This window comes from Juglans regia, chromosome 6 (assembly GCF_001411555.2).
Source record: "Juglans regia cultivar Chandler chromosome 6, Walnut 2.0, whole genome shotgun sequence".
Taxonomy (NCBI): domain Eukaryota; kingdom Viridiplantae; phylum Streptophyta; class Magnoliopsida; order Fagales; family Juglandaceae; genus Juglans; species Juglans regia.
In genome coordinates, this window is record NC_049906.1 from 18411981 (window position 1) to 18422276 (window position 10296).

Consider the following 10296-nt stretch of genomic DNA (forward strand, 5'->3'; position numbering starts at 1 on the left):
TAAAACATATTTCTTACATAAAGACGTTCTAAACAACTGAGATCATAACACTAGTCCAAAATGGTTGTATACAAAAGAGTGTTAGAGATTGAACTCCACAAATACAAGTAGTAATCTGAGATAACTACATCTACGTTGCATCATCGCTTAGTTGAAGTTTCCAGTTGGTCGATTCCCGATTCTCCTTTTGATCCTGTAACAAGATCTACCATTCGGGTGGAATGGTAGTTGTGATTACCACAGTGAGATTTGATTACAAATCTCAGCAAATTAACAAAAAACCTTCACACAGGTTCATGATGCATGCATGGCAATAAAGTGCATGACAATAAAGGCATGAATGCACAATCAAAGTTAATAGTAAACATAATATAACCTAACATAACATGGCATGAAATAATAAGCATAACATGGCATGAGCTGGCATAACTTGAACTAAAACTGAAACTTAGCTTGACGTGACATAAACTTGAAACTTGACATGAACGTAAATTTGAACATAACATAACATGAAACATGACTTGAACGTGAAATATATGGACTTAGAATCTTATTCAATAGACTTAATTAATAAAGTGAGCATACGGATGCCACACAGGTCCCTTTGAGTCGTGTGTCCATGCCGATTACCGCATCGCAACATAGGTGTCTATACTTGCTATGAGTGCGTTAATACGTACTCCACAGTTGATGTGGCCTCACGTATTTTACATGTCATAATAATTGTGTCTCACATAGTATCTGCTCCACAGTTATTGTGGCCCCATGAATTGTTTGTGCCACACTTGCTATGGACACATGTAAAATAAAGTGTGGCTCAATCGGCATTAATGTCTAGCGGGCTCCGATGACCAGCTAGTTAGGCCTCATTCGCAACATGTTGACCACACTTTGTCAACCCATGGAATTTTCTACATATTTAGACACTCCAGCATGAACAAAGGAGTTCCACGAACCCTATTCTAGCGCTTAGGGTCATGATAGACATGAATAACTTAACAAGATTGTTCTTGAGATACACAAACTATATTCGAGATGAGATGACATGAATACAAAAAGATAGAAGTTCTAACATAGCGTAACGTGACATAAATGTAAGACGACAGACATGACATACTTTGAGAAATAAATGTAACAGACAACATTTCATAGCATGACATACATGTAACAGACAATATTTTGTAACATGACATAACATATAACAGACAATATTTCATAATATGACATAACATATGACAATGAATATTACGTAACATGACATATATGTAACAAATAGCATACGTAATGTGACATACTTGCAATAGATAGTAACATGACACAGAATATATTGTATAACAGATATGTATTTCGTGATAGAATAATTCGTGTAATAGATAAACATGTGATGATATAGCATGACATGACATATAAACAATATATGAACATAAACTGTAGTTCCCTTACCCATCACAAATACACAGTAAACTGATAGTAAGTTAAGAGCTAACTTATCACGATCGTCGCGTTCTACTAGAATAAAGTGCGAAACACGAAGAACTGTAAGAGGGTATTCTAAAAGTTAGAAATTTAATTACTAACAATTAGAAATGTGAGAATGGAAAATTAAGAGTAAAATTACCATTTTACCCTCTACATGTTGGAAAATGACCATTTTACACCTAACATACGGATTTCACATTTTAACTTCAAAAATTATCAAAATTTACATTTCTCATGTAAATTTTGTCCTAAACTCAAATATCAACTTAGAAAAATTTAAAACCATTCACAACCATGGAAAACTCACTCTGGCCGAAACATGCATAGGTCATTTATCTTGATTTTGGTTGCATTTTCTTCCATCTTCAAAACTCATGATTAAACCAAAATTTTGTAACAAAGATCTTCCTATCCTAAGTTTAAAAACACACTTAAAATATCCATTAAGAAAAAGTTAATCATTAACACCAAACTTTTTGTAAGATGACACAAATTTTTTAACAAAAAATAAATCCTTAAATCACAAGTTTTGACTTTAATAGAAATATCTCCAAGAATTCAAAAAGATAAATCTTACTTCTAACATATTCATAACATCATCCTAAAATCAACCATGCTTTTAATCGTCAAACAAAAGTCACCAAAAATTACAAAACAACACTTGGAGTTTTTGGTTTTACACCCTTCATTTCATTTCATCAATTTTCCACACCGTTTTTAGAGAGAAACCCCAAAAAGCTCTATCGGACAGATTTTTGAGTTATTTTGCATGGTGCTTTTGACCCATTGTAAGTATTTTCTTACAACAATGCTTTCATGAAAGTTGTTCTTTTTTTAGTTTAATTGTTGTGGATATCTTAATTGTTTAATTTCATAGTCATTTGATTGGTCAAAATTTATTTTAACCATGGAAAGGTTTTTCTAGGAGTTAAACTTGAGAGTGTGTTATACTTTGGAGTTTTTAACCAAGCTAATGTTTGATGCATGACTAAAGCTTTTGATAAAAGATTTTCTTAAATCTAGAAACTTAGAATTAGAAGATGAAAAACAGTTTCTGTTTTGAGAAAATTTGAATATTTTGTGATCTAATCTTACTCCAATCGCTTTGATTTTTTTTTATTTGATGATCTTAAGCCTCTTATATGCATGTTAGGATTTTAGTTTGAAGAGTTTTAGTTGTAGTTTCAAAGATGTGAGTTTTTGTTTTATGCAAAAGGATATTCGGTTAGGCCAAAGGATTGATGGTTTTAGCTAGATCCAAGTTTTGGGTTGTTTTTAGTTCTGTGGTTTTAAGTTTAATGTTGGATCTTCTTTAGGACACAGAAGTCCTGACGTAGCATAACATGGCATGAACATACTTTGAAAGACATGACGTACTTGAAATAGATAACATTTCGTAGCATGACATAACATGTAACAGACAATATTTCATAACATGGCATAACATATAACAAAAAATATTAAGTGACATGACATACATATAACAGATGACATAATATAACATGACATACTTGTAACAGATAGCAATATGTGATATAATAGATTGTGTAAAAGATAAGTATTTTGTGACAGCATAAATCATGTGTAACAGATAAACATGTAATGACATAACATGATATGGCATATATGATAACATAAACACATAAATTGTACTTCCCTTACCCATCACACATACACAGTAAACAGATAGTAAGTTAAGAGCTATCTTACCTTGTTCGTCACGTTTTACAAGAATTCAAGTGCTTTTTAGTGCTTTTAATCACTAACAATTAGAAACATGGAAAAAGTTAAATTAGAGTAAAATTACCAATGTACCCTTTATATGTGGAAAAATGACTATTTTACCTCTAACTTAAAGATTTTAAAAATAACTTCAAAAATCAACAAAATTTTTTTCTAAACTCAAATATCAATTTAGAAAAATTTAAAATAAAACACAACTCTGAAAAACTCACTATGACCAAAACATCCATAGGCTATTTCTCTTAATTTTTTGTTACAATTCTTCTAACTTGAAAACGCAGGATTAAATTGAAATTTTGCAACAAAGATATTTTTGTCCAAAGTTTAAAAACATATTTAAAACATCCATTAGAAAAATTCTAATCACCACCAATATTTTTAGTAAAAAGATCCAAACTTTTTAACTAAAAACAAACGCTTGAATCACAAGTTTTGACCTTATTCAAAACATCTCCAAGAATTCCAAAACAATAAATCTTACTTCAAACATATACATAACGTCATCCTAAGAACAATCATACTTTGAATCCTCTAACAAAAGTTACCAAAAATCACAAAACAACACTTGGAGTATTTGGCTCCACTTTTGGTCCCAAAACAGAAACTTTTTCTTAACTAGTTTTGATCAATCACTTGATCCATGGCTTAAAAAAAGTGAGATCTTCAAACCAAAACAACACAAGTTTAGAAATGTGTCTTAAAGAAGATATAACCATTAAACTTAAAATCACATGGCTAAAATGAACCCAAAACTTGGATCTAGCAAAAAAATCAATCCTTTGGCCTAACTGAATATCCTCTTGCATAATAAAAAAAGTCATATCTTTGAAATTAGTACTAAAACTCGTCAAACTAACATCCTAACATGCATATAAGAGGCTTAGGATCATCAAATAAAAATATCAAAGTCATTGGAGTAAGATTAAACCACAAAATTTTCTTCTTCCGGTTTCTAAGTTTCTAGATCTAAGAAAATCTTTCATAAAAAGCTTTAGTCATGCAACAAATTCTCAATGAACATTCATATACACATGTTGAAAATGCTCCATAAAAATTTCGGATCAAGATATGTCCATTAGCTTGGTCAAAAACTCCAAAATATAACATACTCTCTAGTTTAACGCCCAAAATGACCTTTCCATGGTTAAAATAACTTTTGACTGATCAAATGACTACTAAATGAAATGAATAAGATATCCACAGAAACTAAACTAAAAAAAATAACAACTTTCATGAAAGATTCATTGCGAGAAAATACTTACAAGTGATCTAAGCGAGAGAGCACTTTTGGGTTTCTCTCTAAGAACGGGGTGGAGAAGTGATGAAATGAAATGAAATGAAGGGTGTCTTGCAAGACTTTAGCATTTTGGAGGGGGGGAGGTATGGGCTTGGATGACCCTTTGATTGGAGGTGCCTATGTTACAAAAAGTAAAGAATAGTGAGGGAGAAGGGCTGTTGTTGCTGCCGTGAGGTATGAAGGGTGGTAAGGTGGACCTTCCTCTCACATCAAGGCACTATTTGGGTGCTGTCAAGGGTAGAGGATGGCCTACCATGTGGGGGAGGAAACTTCCTCAAGAATATTTGCTAAGGTGGCCAAAATTTGTGGATCTTAACCAAGTGGGTTTCAATTTGGGGTTTAAAAGGGGTTTGGTTATGGTTCGTGATGCTAACAAGCTCAAATCTAGTTTTTCTTGGTCCAATCAAATTCCATGATTTAAAAAGTTAGATAATGATGTCATAACAATAATTTGATGTATTAATAGCATGTGAAAGTGATTTAATCAAGTGATTAAATACAAAGCTAGAATTCAGATCAAAAAGTATTTGGAAGCCAACTTTAGGATTTGGGGAAACCATTTAGGGAAACCATTTAGGTTTTTGGTTTCAACCAAGATTTTGGGGTTTCAAATGGATTCCAGATTTTTTGGGTTTCACTAGGGTTGAAACCCTCTTTAGTTTGGCATAATTTGGTTGATTGATTGGAAAATAGAGTTTTGCTTACGTGGCATGATCTCACACCTTGATTTCCTTCACAAATCCATCTAATAGTTGCTCATGTTACCAAGTGTCTAATATTATTCATCAATTGTGGGTAAGATCTTGCCAAGTGTCCAAATAAAACTTCTCTAACCTAATTTGGACATTCCACACTGTGATTTTGAAAATACTGCACTAGATGTTATTATTCAGGTTACTATTCACTTCGGGAAAGTGAAAAATAAACTTTGCACTATAAAATCCTATATATTCATAGAACCTAACTCTGTAATTTGTTTATTGAAATTCTACCCCAAAATGCCTCGAAAAAAGCAAAATACGTTTTCGAACAAGTGTATCATCCGAAAATTGAAAATGGGATTATTGCGGCGTAAAATTCTAAATAATCAACTGAGCCTAATTGCGCAGACCAGATTTCAAACTGACACTTCTAACTATCTCAAATAAATAAAATTTCGCTTCTGACACCATAGTGAGTGATAGTTCTAACTATGCTGACATACTAAAACTTACGCGATTGATCAAATCGTGAAAACTTATGGTGTTTTCATGAAGTTCATAAAGCCTATATTAATTCAACCATTGAATTCAGGCTATTAAAAGAAGAATTTCTCTTTGGTATATTATTTGTCTTTCATGTGTGTGTGTGTGTGTGTGTGTGTGTGTGTATATACATACATACATATATATATATATGTATGCATGTATTTGTCATCTATTTTTTCTACAAACTTTGTCATGTCCATGCTTCTATTACAAACAAACTTCACAGAATATTTTGAGTTGAACACTGCTACACCGACAAGGCTATTTGAGTGTTTTTTTTCATGCATTTTTTTAACTCATTTAAACATTTAAAAAAGTTCACAATATCATTAAAAAATATTTATTTAATCATTAAGTAAAAAAATAGAAAAGACAATCGAGACCCACAACTTTTTCCTTGAGTTTCTATCCATTTAATTGTTAGAAAGGAACAAGAAAAAGGAAAAGGAAACATCAAAACATTCAAAACAAGAGGGAAAAAAAACAAAAAAATTAAAAAAATAATTAAAAAAATCAAGTTCTAGGTTTAAAACCCGCTACCTAGATGTGGGTATCGGCCCGGGTTTGTTCTTGGCCAGAACCCGATTATTAGGGTTCCGGACCGGGCCAAGAAAAAATCTAGCCCAGATGAACAAGCCTGATTACGACCTTATGGTGGATTACAATCGAAAACGATGGTCAAGTATTTGTCATTGTGTCACCAGTTGGATATTTGAGTAATTACAAGGTCTTGTGGGAATTCTTTAAGGAAGTATTATGGGTCTAAGGTCAAGGATAGCCTCATTAGGTAGAGTTCTATGTCTTTTTATTAATGGTGTGCTTAACAAGGAAAATGGCGTGGCACTAAAGTGAATGAGATTTGATTGAAGGGAGGTGATTTCGCATAAGCTCGAGGTAAATGACTATGTTCATACCCTTCTTACTATTTTATTGTAAACAAAAGTGTCATTTTTGCAAGCTATATTATGTGTACATGTTTTAACGATATATATATATATATAATATCTATCTGTGTGTGTATAGACTATTCATCGATAGCCTCTTTTTATATACCCTCTTATTATTGTATGTGATGTATGAAACGTAATGGATTACATATTTCTGACTGTTATATATAGTATTTCCATATATTAAAGGAATAAATCAAAGATAGGATAAGGAAATGAAAGACTAAATGAAAAATAACATGAAATGAACTGAATTGCATGTTTGTCTGTTCAAAGAAAAAATCATATAAAGTGCCATAACAATGAGGATGGTACCATGATGCTAAGGGGTGGACCTAGTGATGCCTATTCTCGAAGCTAGGTTCTTATCCACTAGCTATATATGGAAGAACATATGCTTTTGGAAGAAGTCATCATCAGAAGGGAGAAGTGGAATAATAAGGTGGATAAAGATAGCAGAACTAGATAGCATCAATGATAGGGCATTTGTAATGATAAAAGCCTTGAAAGCAACACTATTCCTCAGAACTGCAGAGCCTGGATGTGGATGATCATCTCCACCAATGAAGCCCCCTGGCATGGTAATGCCTGCTGCAAAGCCTGGTTGTAATGAGTGCAGCAACTACCAAATGGGCTTGAGCCGCTTTTTCATCCTCCACTATCATCTTCTTCTTCCACTCCTCCTCACTCTCCTCCGTCGGATAACTTTTCTTAATTTCATCATGCCCAACTTCTAATACTCGCCCATTGACATGGAAATCATAATTTTCCTGGACTTTAATAATATCTTCCAACTTTTTCTGTAAAATATTTATTGGGTTGAATTGTGAGTATTCCACATTTCTCTATAGATTGACAGAAAGTGAGAAAAGAAAACAAATGCAAACAATATTTGTTTGAGAAAGCAAGGTAGCTCCGTATAAAATAAGGCCTAAAACCAGAATATATAAAGACAGTTGACTTCATATTTAAATGTATCTTCTAAAAAAACATTTAGCACTTATAAAATGAATAGAAAAATATTATATATCATTCCCAAGATGCATGTTACTCATTTCCATTCTTTATGATATATATCAAATCAAAAATATTTTGAAACAGGTTATATATGCCAGAATTATAGGAACATGTTCTTGAAAATTGTTAGCTAGGTTGTACTAGTTCGCATAATATTCAGAAAATAATAAAGTTTACATCAAAGGAAAGGCTGTGGTTTCTTTGTCACATCATCTTCAAATTGAAGTCATAACTTAAAAGGATTCGGCTTGGATGGAACTGGACCGGATTCGGTTTCTATTGGCCCACGCCCTATAACCCAAAACAAGTACCACGCAATATGAAAGCAAAATTGAATACTAAAACCCGTAATGTCTATAGCTACCTCGGTTGCAATTAACATGACATTTTAATTCAAACTCTTCTTCTACGAGGGAGCTTCACACTGATTTAGTGACTTTGGGCCAAATGAAAGGAAATAATGGTAATATTGTGCTCCAAGTGATAAAAAAAACAAAAAAACAAAAAAAAATTGTGGCTGGTCATAAATGAATATGCTATCTCAAGAGTCAAGAGACACGACATCAGACCAAAAGAATCTATTAAAAAAAGTACTATAGATTTGAATATTTTCAAATATTTATTTTCATTAGATTTGCTATCATCCACTTCCTTAGCATATCTTATTGAAAAGAACTAAATATTCAAATATTCATTATATAATAGTATTTTTTGAAGAAAGATAAAAGATTACGTTACCCTATCAACACTACCGTCTTTTGTTCTCAAGACTTGACAAGCATTCTGGTTCTTTTTGTTGAAGACCATTTTGTCAACTCTTGGAGAATTCAGGACACGGTCGTGGTAACAAGCAGAAATGGAATAGTGATGGAGAGGTGTATTCCCGTCGTTGTCCTTCTGATTCAAAAGATTCCGGAGAGACGAATTATCTTGTATCACTAGCGCTACATCTGGCCACAAGTTGGTCATCAGGGCGAGATGGAGTGCGTTGCGGCCTTTATTGTCAACCACTTCGCAACAATCTGGACACATTGATATAATCTCTTTTGTTACTCCTTCTTTGTTGCGATGAGCTGCAATGTGAAGAGCTATCCTACCCTCTGCGTCTTTCATATATGCTACCTCTCTATCAAATTCCAGCAATAGTTTTGTTGGCTCAATGTTACCCGTGTATGCAGCCATGTGAAGCGGAGTCCAACGATTTTGGTCTACTTGTTTACATAGATCACGTCCATATGATCTTTTCAAAATGTTTTTGGTCATTCCTAAAAGAAGTTTAAAGAAGGTAAATTAATGTAATAATTTTCTGAAGAACAAAAAGGAAGACGTTAGGAGACAGAAAAAGGACTATTCAGGTGATCGTTTAATGTGAAAGCCGTGTTTAGTAATCAGTCCTTTATCATCAAATAAAAAGCAAATGCAGGACAAGGCAGACATCAGTCTTTATTTACCAAACAAAATTATTTGCAAGCTTGTTAAGCACGAATTTAATCTAAAACTGGCCCTGTGAATATCAAACATTTTTATATCTCATGAATTTGATGTCCTGTCATAGCTTATTTCACCACATAAAATAGGCAATACCTGCATCATTTGAAAGTGTTGCGGCATGCAAAGCCGTTCTACCCAAGGGGCCATTATAAGCTGGTGATTGGAATGTGTTCAAAATTTCAGATACCAAATCTGGAAAGTGTCTCTCGGCAGCCAAGTAAAGTGGGGTCTCACCAGCAACATTAGCACCAAACGAAAATTCTGGATCTACCTCCATTAGTAACTGTTTTACAACTTCAATATTGTGATTGTGACGTACAGCCTCATGTAAGGCCGTGTCTCTCTCTTTGTTCAGCTTCCCAATCATCTCCGTAGCAGCTTCAACGACTCCACTTTCGATATCTTGATGTTGGGATTTATTATGTTCAAAAAGAACTTTGACTATGGAAGCATGCCCATACCTTGCCGCCACATGTAACGGAGTATCACCTTCCGCATTGGCTTTCAATAAAAGTGACGGACACTTGTCCAGTACATCTTTCACAAATTTTGCTGCTGAGGTTTCGTTAGTTCCTCCAACGGCATGAGACTCTTCTTCAATGAGGATACTTGAAATGCAAATATGTAGGATTGTATTTTTATTAACGGTCAAAAATCCATCAAGTGGATGGGAGATATCATATTGTTCTAAGGACTCCAGGTTGCCTTTCGCCGCCGATTCATAGATTTTAGGATCCATTGTAGTGAGGCGCGTTTGTATGCTGCAAGAGAGTACTCTAGAAAATCCTATATTAGACACAGCCATTATAGTTGATGTTACATTTAACATTTTTCTATTAACGCGCAAATCCTATCCATATTATGAAAAAATGCATTTTTTACAATTTCCACCTCCATCCGTACGATGAACATGGGTCTAGAAATTGGAATTCTGGATAACGCTGAGTTTTATTCGAAAGGACTAAACTGAAATAGATGCACTTGAGAACTTGAAGACAAAGTTTAAGTATAAAAGAGAGTAGTAATCATATATTAATTTAATGAAAATCAAAATGTAATTAACTCAAAGTAAAGC

The 10296-nt window shown here is 33.4% G+C and overlaps 1 pseudogene; it reads right to left on the bottom strand.

The window, feature by feature from the left end:
- Positions 1-7089: 7089 nt before the first annotated feature.
- On the bottom strand, positions 7090-9960 carry LOC109017044 (annotated as a pseudogene).
- Positions 9961-10296: the final 336 nt, after the last annotated feature.